The sequence below is a fragment of the Mirounga angustirostris genome, unplaced genomic scaffold (genome assembly GCF_029215605.1).
Source record: "Mirounga angustirostris isolate CCGP_5_RB_7025 unplaced genomic scaffold, mMirAng1.0.hap1 SCAF_3, whole genome shotgun sequence".
Classification (NCBI taxonomy): Eukaryota; Metazoa; Chordata; class Mammalia; order Carnivora; family Phocidae; genus Mirounga; species Mirounga angustirostris.
Window position 1 is genome coordinate 154,553,265 of NW_026991711.1, and position 13,606 is coordinate 154,566,870.

The 13,606-nt window shown below is 35.6% G+C and overlaps 1 non-coding gene across 1 annotated transcript; it reads left to right on the forward strand.

The window, feature by feature from the left end:
* The first annotated feature begins 3,172 nt into the window (after positions 1-3,172).
* Positions 3,173-3,280, forward strand: LOC123840025 (U6 spliceosomal RNA). The gene has a single exon (XR_006789853.1). It is a non-coding gene; the product is annotated as a U6 spliceosomal RNA (small nuclear RNA).
* Positions 3,281-13,606: the final 10,326 nt, after the last annotated feature.

Below are 13,606 nucleotides of genomic sequence, written 5' to 3' on the forward strand. Positions count from 1 at the left end.
TATCATACCATATATTGAACTAAGTTTCTCATTGACTAACTCGACATTTATTTTTTTGTGATCCATGCAGGTTGCTATGTATGTGTCTAACCTAGTGCTTTCAACTCCTCTGAAGTGCTTCTACATACCTATGACCCAGCTTGTGGACATCCAAATTACCCTCAACATCTTTCTACCACAAATTATACTAAGGTGAGCATTGTTAGATGTTATTTTTGTACCTGTGCAAGAATGCCTTGGGATAGATCAACAAGTAGAATTGCTGAGCCATAGGGAATGCCTGTGCTTTATTTAACTAAATTGTCAGATTACTTTCCTTAATACTGTGTCAGTTTACAGTGGCTTAAAAAATAAGGTTTTTAACTCCCTACAACCATGGCCACACGTGACATTTTTAATCTTCTAAATTTTTGTCTATCTAATAATAGTGAAGTTCTGTCTCATTCTTGCTTGATTTGCATTGTCCTGATTATTAATGAATTTGAACATGTTTTCAAATGCTCATTGGCCTTTTGGATTTTCTATTATAATGTTTTTATTCATGTCTTTTTTATTAGATATTGAGTTTGTTGGGCTGCCATAACAAAGTATCACAGAGTGGGTGGTTTAAACCAAAAAAAAAAAATAAGTTTCTCACAATTCTGGTGGTTCCAATTCTTAGATCAAACAGTTGTCAGGTTTGGTTCCCTCTGAGGCCTCCTCCTTCATTGGCTTGTAGGTAGCGGTCTTCTCTTTGTACCTTCACATGGTCTTTCCTCTGTATATGTTGTGCCCAAATTTCTTCTTATATGGATACCTGTCATAATCACCTCTTTAAAGGATCTATCTCCAAATAGAGTCACACTCTGAGATACTGGGTGTTAGGACTTAAACATATGAATATGGGGGGTGGCACAACTCAACCCATATAAGTGATGGAAAATTTACCAAAAATATCTGAGTCCTGAATGACCTACAGATATAAAATACTGTTCTCTAAGTATAGGATTACTAACTACATCTTCTACTTATGTCATTAATTTCTTCATATAGCTTCACTTATAACTAAATTATAAATCAGGTGAGAGAAATGGTAGAATATTTTGATATTGATTGACAACTTCTACAAATATACTTTTAAATGATTATCTTCCAATTTTGGCCTTTTAGTACTTAAGAAATAACTGCTTATTACATTTTAATTCAAGTCTAAAAGATAATTAAGATGAAAGCATATATTTTACATTTTCATTTAATGTTAGAAATTAAGATATAACAGGTCACATTAAATATCAAACTACTTTTCTAGATAGCACAATCAAATGAATAAGCCAAACTTGTCTGATTTTAGTACGGTAAAGAAAAAAATCTGCTAAATACACAGAAAGCCAAAATTTCTGCCTTATAATAAGGTCTTGGTAATGCAGGAATTATTTCAAAATATGACTAATATTCTATGCTTGAAGTACATAAAATTACACTTTAAAAAAAATTCATGAGTCTTTACCATGTAACTTATAGCTACAAAATTTAAAAAAACTCTGTGTTCATTCTGGATTTACTTTATTAGAGTAACTGTACAATATAGAGAAAATGTTTCCTTAGACCAGAAAAATCCCCTTGTCTTACTTAGAATAACCCCACCCATATTTCTAAGTACACAGAAGTGTGGTACAGTAAATACCTATGCTTATGCCTATGCCATCTGGTAGGACTAGGGCCAGTGTATGTTTGTCTGCAAATATTTATACAGATAGGACATTTGTGGGAAAAACTAATGTAACATCCTTACTTAAACATTTTCTAGATGCCACTAATTGTGATTAACACCTGTCTCATTTAATTTAGTCCTTTTAACAATTCTGTAAGGTAGATAATATTATCCCTGATTTAAAGTTAGTAATCTAAGGCATAGAGAGGTAAAGCTACTTATCAGGGGAAAAATGCTTTTTATTACTTTCTTTTTCCCCTAGGGATTAAAACTCAAAGTAGCGCTAATCCAAACCCAAGAACTAGTCACATCTATACCATTTAAGTGACAGAGATTGTCACTCATCACATAAGAAAAAAGCTATACAAACTGAAAGTCCATTTTTTTAGTACTCATCATGGAATAGAGTTTGGAAGGCAAACTGCCATTCTGAAATCTGGAGAGGTAGGTGATTTCTGAGTTCTGCTTACCTGGAACAGAAGCCACAGGAGCTATAAACTGGAAGGAGCATAAATGCTAATTTTGATGAATTTCTGGAGCTGAGTGTGGACTAGTATAAGAGTGACAAACTTCTGGGGGACTCTACACTTTAATCAGCTTTACCTCCAGGAATCCCACCAAGTTCTAAAAGTGAGAATCTAAAAAGGATTCCTTGTTTTTCTTGCAAGGGTGTAGGGGACACAACTCTCTTCAATCAACAACATATAGAAATCCCCAAAGCACAGAAGGGAGACAAAAATAAGGGATCTGAGGAATGTAAAGTCTCTGGTACCTACAACAGACATTAAATACAGCCAAGTAATCAGTCAAATATCATAAATTCTCACATTAAAGACCTATTTACCTCAAGTTCTATTCCTTAATACAACATGTTTGGTTTTCCTAAAGGCAAGAAAAAAACTGAAGAGACCAGCAGTCATCAGAACTAGTCTAGGATATAACACAGGTGTAAATTAGAGAGGAAATTTAAAATAACTATAAATAACACACAAGAACAGATAGGTTACATAAACTCTAAGAATCTCTAAGAATCAAAAGTAAATGCTAGAAATGAAAAAAAAATGACAAATGACTTTGATGGTCTTATAAATATACTTGACATGCCTGAGGAAATAATAAGTGGTCCTGAGCATAGAGCAATAGAAACTTTCCAAATTGAAATACATAAAGAGAATGAAAGAGTATCCTAGAATTATAGGAGAACATTAAAATGTATAACACATCAGAATGAAAAATTAGAAGAAATATTTGAAATTAAAACAGCTGAGAACTTTGCAAAACAAATGACAAGCATCAAACCACAGAGCAAAGGAGCTAAAAGAATGTCAACATCATAAATACAAGCAAAGAAATAAACATCCATATCTAAGGCAAATCATGTTGGCAATGTAGAAAGCCAAAGAGAAACAAAATCCTGAAGGAAAAGGCCAGGGTGAGGGAAAACACAACCAACAAAGAAACAAGTTTAAGAATTACAGAGTAGTGTTTGCTTCAGCAGCACATATACTAAAATTTGAATGATACAGAGTTTAATTTGCATGGCCCCTGCACAAGGATGATGTGCAAATTATTAAAATGTTTCATATCTTTTCATCAATAGATTAAAAAAGAAATGTCTGGCTTTGAAAATCAAAGGGATTTAAGTCCAGCTGATTTTTAAAGCTCCTGGAGTTAAAGAAAGAACCAGGACACTAAAAAACTTGCTCTGAGAAAGCACAGAAGCAGCAATCCGAAAAATGCCAGGAATCCATGTGAAGGAGATCTACTGATTAATTTTAGGACATGTGCCAGGGGGGCAAGTATCTGAAGAAAATTTTTCCAGGAACAAAAGCAATGCTAGCTACCATTATTTGTGCCCTCCCCCATACTAAATAGCTAGATGCTTGCAGGATTCAATTCTAATTTTCTATCTTGCTAACACCCCATGTCATGCCCTGGTATTCCCCTTTGGTTCCACCCTACCCATTTTGGCAGACATCCCTCCAAAGGACTCCTGTCCCACTATACCCTGTAGGTAGCCATGGTTAGGACTGGAAACATTGCAAAGAGACTGCTGCAATTCCTGTAGCTGGGCCTCATAGCTGGCTGTTTAGGAAACAAGCCCTGCCCTGCAGTGTTCCTGGAGCTGTCATAGTGGCTTATTGCAGACAGCCAAGCTGAGGGCTAGCCCTGCCCACCAGTGAGCCCACAACTGCTATAACCAAGCCTCTCAACAACCCATGGAGCAAACTCTGCCCAGTGCCCCCTCAGCTGGCAAAGTGGGTCATTGCAGCTTTCTGGGCTGAAGGGCAACCCACCCATGTGCCCACAGAAATCATAGCTCAGCCACAATAGAAGACTGCATGTAGCCCACAGAGAGGACACCCCTGGAGCACCTGGTTCTGCTGACAGGAGGGATTATGCTATGACTTCACAAGATCTCTTCTAGAGAAGGCTACTTAACTAATTTAAAGACCAGAACACATAGCTGCTTAATACATAGAAACAGACAAAACGAGGTGACAGAGGAATATTCCCAAATGAAAGGCAGGAAAATAATCACAGAAAAAGAGTTAAATGAAAAGGAAATAAGCATTATGCCTGATAAAGAGTTCAATGTAATGGTCAAAAAGATATTTAATGGACTTGAGAGACAGTGAATGCACTCAGTGAAAACTTAGAAACTATAACATAGAGAGTTGAAGGAGACAATAAGTAAAAGGAAAAATAGAGACTAGAGGTATTCAACAGAAGATTAGAGGATGCAGAAGAATGGATCAATGATCAAAAAACAATACGTTGAAGGACCTCTGCAATATCATCTCTAACATTTGCATTATAGGAATCTCAGAAGGAGAACAGAGAGAAAAGAGGGCAGAAATCTTATTTGAAGAAATAATAGCTAAAAACCTCCCTAATTTGGGGGGAGAAAGATACTCAGGTCCAGGAATTACAGATAGCCTCAAACAAATTATACATAATGGTTAACATTGCAGGCCAGAAAAGAGTTGCATGATATATAAAAAGTGCTGAAAGGACAAAAAACAAAAAACTACAACCAAGACTAATCTACCTGGCAAAGATTATCACTCACAATTGAAAAAGAGATAGTTTCTCAGACAAAAGTTAAAGAAGTTCATCACCACTAAACCACCTTTACAAGAAATGTTTAAAAAAAGGCTTCTTTAAGGGGCACCTGGGTGGCTCAGTTGTTAAGCATCTGCTTTCGGCTCAGGTCATGATCCCAGGGTTCTGGGATTGGGCGCTGCATCAGGCCCCCTGCTTCTCCCTCTCACAGTCCTCCTGCTTGTGTTCCCTCTCTCGCTGTATCTCTCTAATAAATAAAATTTTTGAAAAAAAAGGCCATAACTAGAAGAAAATTGTGAAAAGAAAATATTCCACTGCTAAAAGCAAACATAGTAAAGGTAGTAGATTTAAAACTTATAAAGCCACTATGTAGGTTGACACAAAAGTAGTAAAATCAATTAAAACTATAAACATTAGTCAAGGGATATATAAAATAAAAAGATATAAAATATGAATATGTTTGAACCTTAGTGATTATAACTTAAAATAGACTGCTATAGGCATAGGGTGTTAAAAATGAACCCCATGGTAACCACAAATCAAAAATCTATAATAGATACATGAAAAACCAAGTAATTCAAGCATATAATGGATTATTACTCAGCCATTAAAAAATGAAATTGTTTTATTTGCAACAATATGGATGGAGCTAGAGAACATTATGCTAAGAGAAATAAGTCAGAGAAAGACAACTACCATATGATTTCATTCCTATGTGGGAATTTAAGAAATAAAGCAAATGAACAAAGTAGGGGAAAAAAGAGAGAGGAGGGCAATCCAAGAAACAGTGTTAATTATAGAGAACAAACCAATGGTTACCAGAGGGGAGGTGAGTGATGAGGATTAAGAAGTGCACTTGTGATGAGAACTGGGTGTTATATGTAAGTGATGAGTTACTAAATTCTACACCTGAAACTAGTATTACACTGTATGCTAACTAACTGGAATTGAAATAAAAAATAAAATAACAAAATGGGAAAAAGTACATAACTATCAATAATTATTTTAAATGTAAATGGACTAAATGTTCCAATTAAAAGACATACAGTGACTACATGAATAAAAAATAAGACGATCTGTATACTGATTCCAAGAACTCACTTCAGACCTAAAGCTAAAGTGAAGAATGGAAAAGACTGTGTGCAAATAGAAGCCTAAAAAAAAAAAAAAAAACTGGGATAGCAATATATATTCAGACTAAATAGACTATCATTTTGTAAAGGGCATTATATAAAGACAAAGGGGCCAACCCAACAAGATGATATAAATATTGTAACTATCTATGCACCCAATTTAGAAGCATCCAAATGCATAAGGGAAATATTAACAGACATAAAGGGAGAAATTGACAGTAATATAATAATGGTAGGGACATTAACACCACACTTAGATCAATGGATATATCATACAGATAGAATGACACATTAGACCACATAGCTTAACAGATATGTGCAGAACATTACATCCAACATCAGAATACAGATTATTTTTAAGTGCATATGGAACATTATCCAGTATAGATCACATGTTAGGCCACAACACAAACCTGAACAAATTTAAAAAGATCAAAATCTTATTAAGCATCTCTTTTTACAATATTATGTAGCCAAAAATTATTTACAAGAAAAAAAAACCTGGAAATAAAAACAAACGTGGAGGCTATACAACATGATACTAAATAGCCAATAGGTCAATGAAGAAATCAGAAAGAAAGAAAAAATATTTGGGGACAAAAAGAAAAAAAATGGAAACACAATGGTCTAAAATCTTTGCCATGCATCAAAAGCAGTTCTAAGAGAAAAATTTATAGCGATACAGACATACCTTAGAAAAAGAGAAATCTTAAAAATTCTAACCTTACACCTAAAGGAACTAGGAAAAAAAAAGAATAAACTAAGCCCAAAGTTAGTAGAAGGAAGAAATTAATAAATATCTGAATGGAGATATAGAATTAAAAAAAACAAAATAATTCAATTAAACCAAAAGCTGCTTCTATGAAAAGATAAAACTGATAAACCTTTGGCTAGACTAATCAATAAAAAAGACAAGGGGGCAACCATAAGAGATGCTGAACTTTAGGAAACAAACAGGGTTGCTGAGCAGGAGGTGGGTGCGGGGAGGGATAATTGGGGGATGGACATCAAGGAGGGCACTTGATGTAATGAGCACTGGGTGTTATGTGCAACTGATGAATCACTAAATTCTACCTCTGAAATAATAAAAAAAGAGAGGTCAAATGAATTAAAATGAAAGAAGAGAAATAACACCACCACATATAAACATAAGAGAATATAATGAAAAATTTATGCCAATAAATATCTAGAGACAATCTTTTAAACCTGAAATAGAAAAATCTGAACAGACCCATTAATAGGAAGGAAAATGAAACACTAATCATAAAACTTTCAATAACAAAAGTCCAGGACCAGGTGGGTTTATAGGTGAATTCTACCAAACACTTAGTGTTAATAACTCTTCTTTTCAAGCTATTTAAAAAATTGAAGGGGAAAGAAAACTTCAAAACTCACTTCACAAGGCCAAAATTACCCTATCTACAATCAGACGTTGACACTATAAAAATGAAAACTGCAAGCCAATATCCATGATAAACATAGAGGCAAAAATTCTAAATAAAATATTAGCAAGCCAGGCACCTGGGTGGCTCAGTTGTTAGGTGTCTGCCTTCAGCTCAGGTCATGATCCCAGGGTCCTGGGATCGAGTCCCACATTGGGCTCCCTGCTCAGCGGGAAGCCTGCTTCTCCCTCTCCCACTCTCCCTGCTTGTGTTCCCTCTCTCGCTGTCTCTCTCTCTGTTAAAAAATAAAATAAAATAAATAAAATATTAGCAAGCCAAGTTCAACAATATACTCAAAGGATTATTCCCCACAAACAAGTGGGGTTTATTCTGGGGATGCAAGAATGATTCAATTTTCACATATTAATCATTGTGATAAAATACATTAAAGAGGAAGGATAAAAACTATAGGATCATCTCAATAGATGCAGAAAAAGCATTGGACAAAATACAATGTCCATTCATGATAAAAATTTTCAATAAAGTGTTTTAAGATGGAATATACCCCAACATAATAAAAGCCACAGGGAAAAAGTCCACAGCTAACCTCTTACTCAATGGTGGAACACTGAAAGCTTTTTCTCTAAGATCAGGAACAAGACAAGAATGTCCACTTTCGCCACTTTAACTCAAAATAGTAATTGGAGTCCTAGCCACAATCAGACAAGGAAAATAAAGGCATCAAAACTGGTAAGGAAGAAGTAAAATTGTCATTATTTGCAGATGACATAATACTACATATAGAAAATCCTAGACAACACCACAAAACTATTAGAAGTTATAAATGAATTCAGTAAAGTTGCAGGATACAAAATTAATATACAGAAATCTGTTTCTATATACTAATAACAAAGTAGTACAAAAAGAAATTAAGCAAATAATCCAAATTACAATTGTACCAAAAAGAATGAAACCTAGGAATAAATTTAACCAAGGAGGTTAAAAACATATTCTGAAAACTAAAAGACATTGATGAAAAAAAAAACTGAAGATGACACAAATGGAGAGATATCTCATGCTCATAGATCAAAGTAATATTGTTAAAATGTTCATATTATCCAAAGTGATCTGCAGATTCAATGCAATCCCCATAAAAAATATCAGTAGCATTTTTTACAGAACTAAAACACTATTCTTAAATTTTGTATAGAATCACAAAAACCCTGAATAGTCAAAGCAATATTGAGAAAGAACAAAACTAGAGGTACCACAATCCTAGATTTCAAGATATACTACAAAGCTATAATATTTAAAAGAGTATGGTACTCACACAAAAATAGATTGATAGAGCAATAGAACAGGACAGACAGATAAATAAAGACATGCTTATACAGTCAGCTAATCTATAGCAAAGAAGGTCAGAATATCCAATGGGGAAAAGAGTCTCTTCAATAAATGGGATAGAGAAAACTGGACATCTACGTGCAAAAGATAAAAACTGGACCACTTTCTTACACCATGGCAAAGGGGGAAAAAAAAAAAAACAACTCAGAATGGATTCAGGACTTAAATGTGATACCTGAAACTATAAAACCCCTAAAAGAAAACATAGGCAGTAATCTCTTGGACATTGGCCTTTCCAAATATTGATGGATATGTCTCCTCAGGCAAGGAAAACAAACAAAAGCAAAATGAAGTATTGGAACTACATCAAAAGAAAAGGCTTTTGCACAGCAAAAGAAACCATTAAGAGAACAAAAGGCAACTTACTGAATGGGAGAAAATATTTGCAAATGATGTATTTGATAAGGCGTTAATAATATTCAAATTATATAAAGAACTTCTATATCAACACCAAAGAAACAAATAATCTGATTCAAAATGGACAGAGAATCTGGACAAACATTTTTCTAAAGACGACATATAGATGGTCAATAGACACATGGAAATATGCTCAACATCACAAATCATCCAGGAAAGGCAAATCAAAACCACGATGAGATATCACCTTAAACCCACTAAAATGTCTAGTATCAAAGACAACAGGGCATCTTGGTGGCTCAGCTGGTTAAGTGTCTGCCTTTGGCCCAGGTCATGATTCCAGGATCCTGGGATCAAGCCCCGCATCTGGCTCCCTGCTCAGTGGGGACTCTGCTGCTTCCTCTCTCTTTGCCTCTCCCCCCAGCTTGTGTTCTCTATCACCCTCTCTCTCTCTCAAATAAATAAATAAAATCTTAAAAAAATCTTTAAAAAAAGGACAAAAAATATCAAGTGTTGACAAGGATGTTGAGAATAAGGAATTCATACATTTTTTTTAATGTTCTAGATACTTAAAATTTTTATTTATGTTTTGTTTCAAGTATTTATTTAAATTCTAGTTAGTTAACATACAGTGTAATATTGGTTTCAGGAGTAGAATTTAGTGACCCATCATTTACTTAGAAAACCCAGTGCTCATCACAAGTGTGCTCCTTAATACCCATCACCCATTTAGCCCATCCCCCACCACCTCCTTCCATCAGTGCTCAGTTTGTTCTCTGTAGTTAAGTTTTATGGTTTGCTTCTCTCCCTTTTTCTCCATTCCCCTATGCTCATCTGTTTTGTTTCTTAAATTCCACATGAGTGTCATCTTCAATTTCTTTCATCAATGTTTTATAGTTTTCACAGTATAGATCTTTCACCTCTTTGGTTAGGTTCATTCCTAGGTATCTTATGGTTTTTGGTGCAATTGTAAATGGGATTGATTCCTTGATTTCTCTTTCTGCTGTTTCATAATTGGTGTATAGAATTGCAACAGGCTTCTGTACACTGACTTTGTATCCTCTGACTTTACTGAATTCATGGATCAGTTCTAATAATCTTTTGGTGGAGTCTTTCAGGTATATACAAAAGAGATACAAAAATAGTTGATATGAATTCAACTATAACAACAATCATTTCAAATGCTAATTACTTAAACATACCAATTTAAAGACAGAGATTGTCCACTAATATTTTCTGAGGATTTTTTGCATCTATGTTCATCAGGGAAATACCATATGATCCAATAATTCCACTAGTGGGTATTTACACAAAGAAAACACTAATTCAAAAAGATATCCAGGAACTGTGGGAAAAATGGCAGAGTAGGAGGATCCTTAACTCGCCTCATCCCACAGATACCCCTAAATAACACCCACATCAGTATAAATAACCCAGAACATGACCCAAAGACTGTAGAACAAATTCTTAGAGAAGAGGCCACATCAAAAAACAGTAGGAAGGGGGCGCCTGGGTGGCTCAGTCGTTGGGCGTCTGCCTTCGGCTCAGGTCATGATCTCAGGGTCCTGGGATAGAGCCCCACATCGGGCTCCCTGCTCCACGGGAAGCCTGCTTCTCCCTCTCCTACTCCCCCGCTTGTATTCCCTCTCTCACTGTGTCTCTCTCTGTCAAATAAATAATATCTTAAAAAAAACAACAACAACAAAAACAGTAGGAAGGACAGGGATACAGTCTGGAACTAAACTGACCCAAGAGGCTGTCTAAGGGAGAGAGAGACACTGCAGTCATACAGAAAGGAGACGAGTAGACCCCACCCCAGCCAGAGGGGACCTGCATTGAGAAGATGAATCCCCATAACATCTGGCTTTGAAAACCAGAGAGGCTTAACTTTGCAAGTTCTTAAATCAGTGGGGCTTAACATCTGAAACTTTAAAAAAAAAAAACCACAGGGCAATAGGAAACTGAGTGCCAGCCCTTAAAAAGATAGCATAACAAAAGCCCCCTGGGATAAGGCATAGAACACGCAGTTTGAGAAAGGCCTGGGGTATATGGGAGGCAGATTTATTTACTAATCTCAGAGCATGTGGTAGAGGGGCAGGAATCCTTAGGAGACTTCTTCAAGAATAAGAGAACTGGTGTGTGTCACTTTCTTCCCCTGCCCCCAAGGGACACATGCTAAAACAGTGCAAACACTCTCCACTTTGTTTGCTAACCATGTGCCTGCCCCTAGAATTTTCTGCAGACCTCCTCCCTCCAAAGTTCTCCAAAGCAGCTATAGGTCCCTTCGCACATCAGACCAGAGCACACCTTGCTAACATGGGGCACCCTCCCATCTCATACTCCTGTGAACACGGTACATCCAAACCTTCCTCTGCAGAAGTCCATTCAAAGTAGCTCCATAAGTCTAGCATTGTGCAAGCAGTTCCACAGGGGCCAGCACCACTCCAAAGAGACTCCTCCTTTTGGGGGAGAGGAAGATAGCTAGATGTTAGGGGAAGACAACTAGTATGACTGCAGCCTCTGCCAACCAATGAAAGCTTCTCATGGGACAACACAGGGAGAACACTCTCCAGCACAGTGGGACCACAGCTCTGGCAATACCCAGTCTGCCCCAACTCAAGCCCAAGGTAGCCCCAGAATGGCCTATAAACCAAACGGACAAAACCCTGCCCAAACAGGCAAAGAGAGACATTACAGATGACTGGACTGAAGGTAAATGCAGCTAAGTCACAACAGCAGGACACACACAATGAAAATAGGTGATGGCTAAAGCTCCAGGTACTGGTGAGTGGCAAACATTGCATTGTAGGGCACAAGAGGACCTCTTCTTCATAAGGCCACTACATTTAAGAGCAGGAGATGTAGCTAACTTTCCTAACAGAAAGAAACAGAGAGAGTTAGACAAAATGAGGAGACAGAAATATGTCTCAAATGAAAGAACAGGGCAAAATCACAGTGAGAGCTAAATAAAAGAAAGATAAGTAATATGTCTGATAAAAAGAATTTAAAGTAATGGTCAAAGATATTAACTGAACTTGAGAAGAGTGGACGATTCAGTGAGATCCTCAATGAGGAGATGGAAAACATGAGAATACCCAAATATATAAAGCAGCTAATAACAAACATAAAGTAAGTTATCAATAGTAATAAAATAATAGTAGGGGACTTTAACACCCCACTTAACAATCATCTTAGCAGAAAATTAGCAAGGAAACTGTCACTTTGAATGACACACTGGGCTAGTTATATCTCTTATATACTGAGGACATTCCATCCTAAAACAGAATAATACACATTCTTCTCAAGTGTACATGGAACATCCTCCAGAAGAGATCACGTTATTCCATGAAACAATCTCAATAAATGCAAAAAGATTAAAGTCACCATGGAACTTTTCCAAACACAACACTATGACACTAGAAATCAACTAGAAGAAAAAAATCTGGAAAGTGTACAAATACATGGAGGTTAAATAACATGCTACTAAACAGTGAATGGGTCAACCGAGAAATCACATGAAATAAAAAATTTCATGGAGACAAATGAAAATGAAAACACAATGGTCCAAAATCTATGGGATTAAGCAAAAGCTCTTAGAAGAGGGAATATTATAACAATATAGGCCTACTGCAAGAAGCAAAACAAATATCAAACAACCTAAACTTACACCTAAAAGAGCTAGGGGAAAAAAATGAAAACCAGTATAAGGAAGGAAATAATAAAGATTAGAGCAGAAATAAATGAAATAGAAACTAAAAATCAATAGAACAGATCAATGAAAACAGGAGCTGATTTTTTGAAAAGATCAACAAAATTGATAAATTTTGTTTGCTAAAATAAATTGATTTTAGGAAGAATATTCACACACAAAAAGAGGGGACACAAAATCAAAAATAAGAGAGAAGAAATAACAAATGACATCACAGAAATACAAAGGATTAGAATAGAATATTATGAAAAATTATATGCGAACAAACTGAACAACCTAGAAGAAATGGATAAATTCCTAGAAACATACAACCTCCCAAAACTCAATCAGGAAGAAATAGAATATTTGAATAGATTGATTACCAGCAATGAAATTGAATAAGTAATTTAAAAATTTCCAGCAAAAAAAATGTCCACAACCAGATGGCTTCACAAGTCAATTCTACCAAACATTTCTCAAACTTTTCCAAAAATTAAAACAGGAAAGAAAGCTTCCAAATTCATTCTGAGGCCAGCATTACTCTGAGACCAAAATCAGATGAAAATACTACAAAAAAAAAAAAAAAAAAGGCCAGTATGTCTTATGAATACAGATACAAAAATCTTCCACAAAATATTAGCAAACCAAATCCAACAATTCATTAAAAATACCATTCACCATGATCAAGTGGTATTCATTGCTGGGATGCAAGTTGATTTAATATTCACAAATCAATCAACATGATACATCACATGAACAAGAGAAGGGAGAAAAAAACAGCATACAATCATTTCAATACATGCAGAAAAAGCATTTAGGTATAACATCCATTCATGATAAGAACCTTCAAAAAAAAAAAAGAAGAACCTTCAACAAAGTAGGTTTA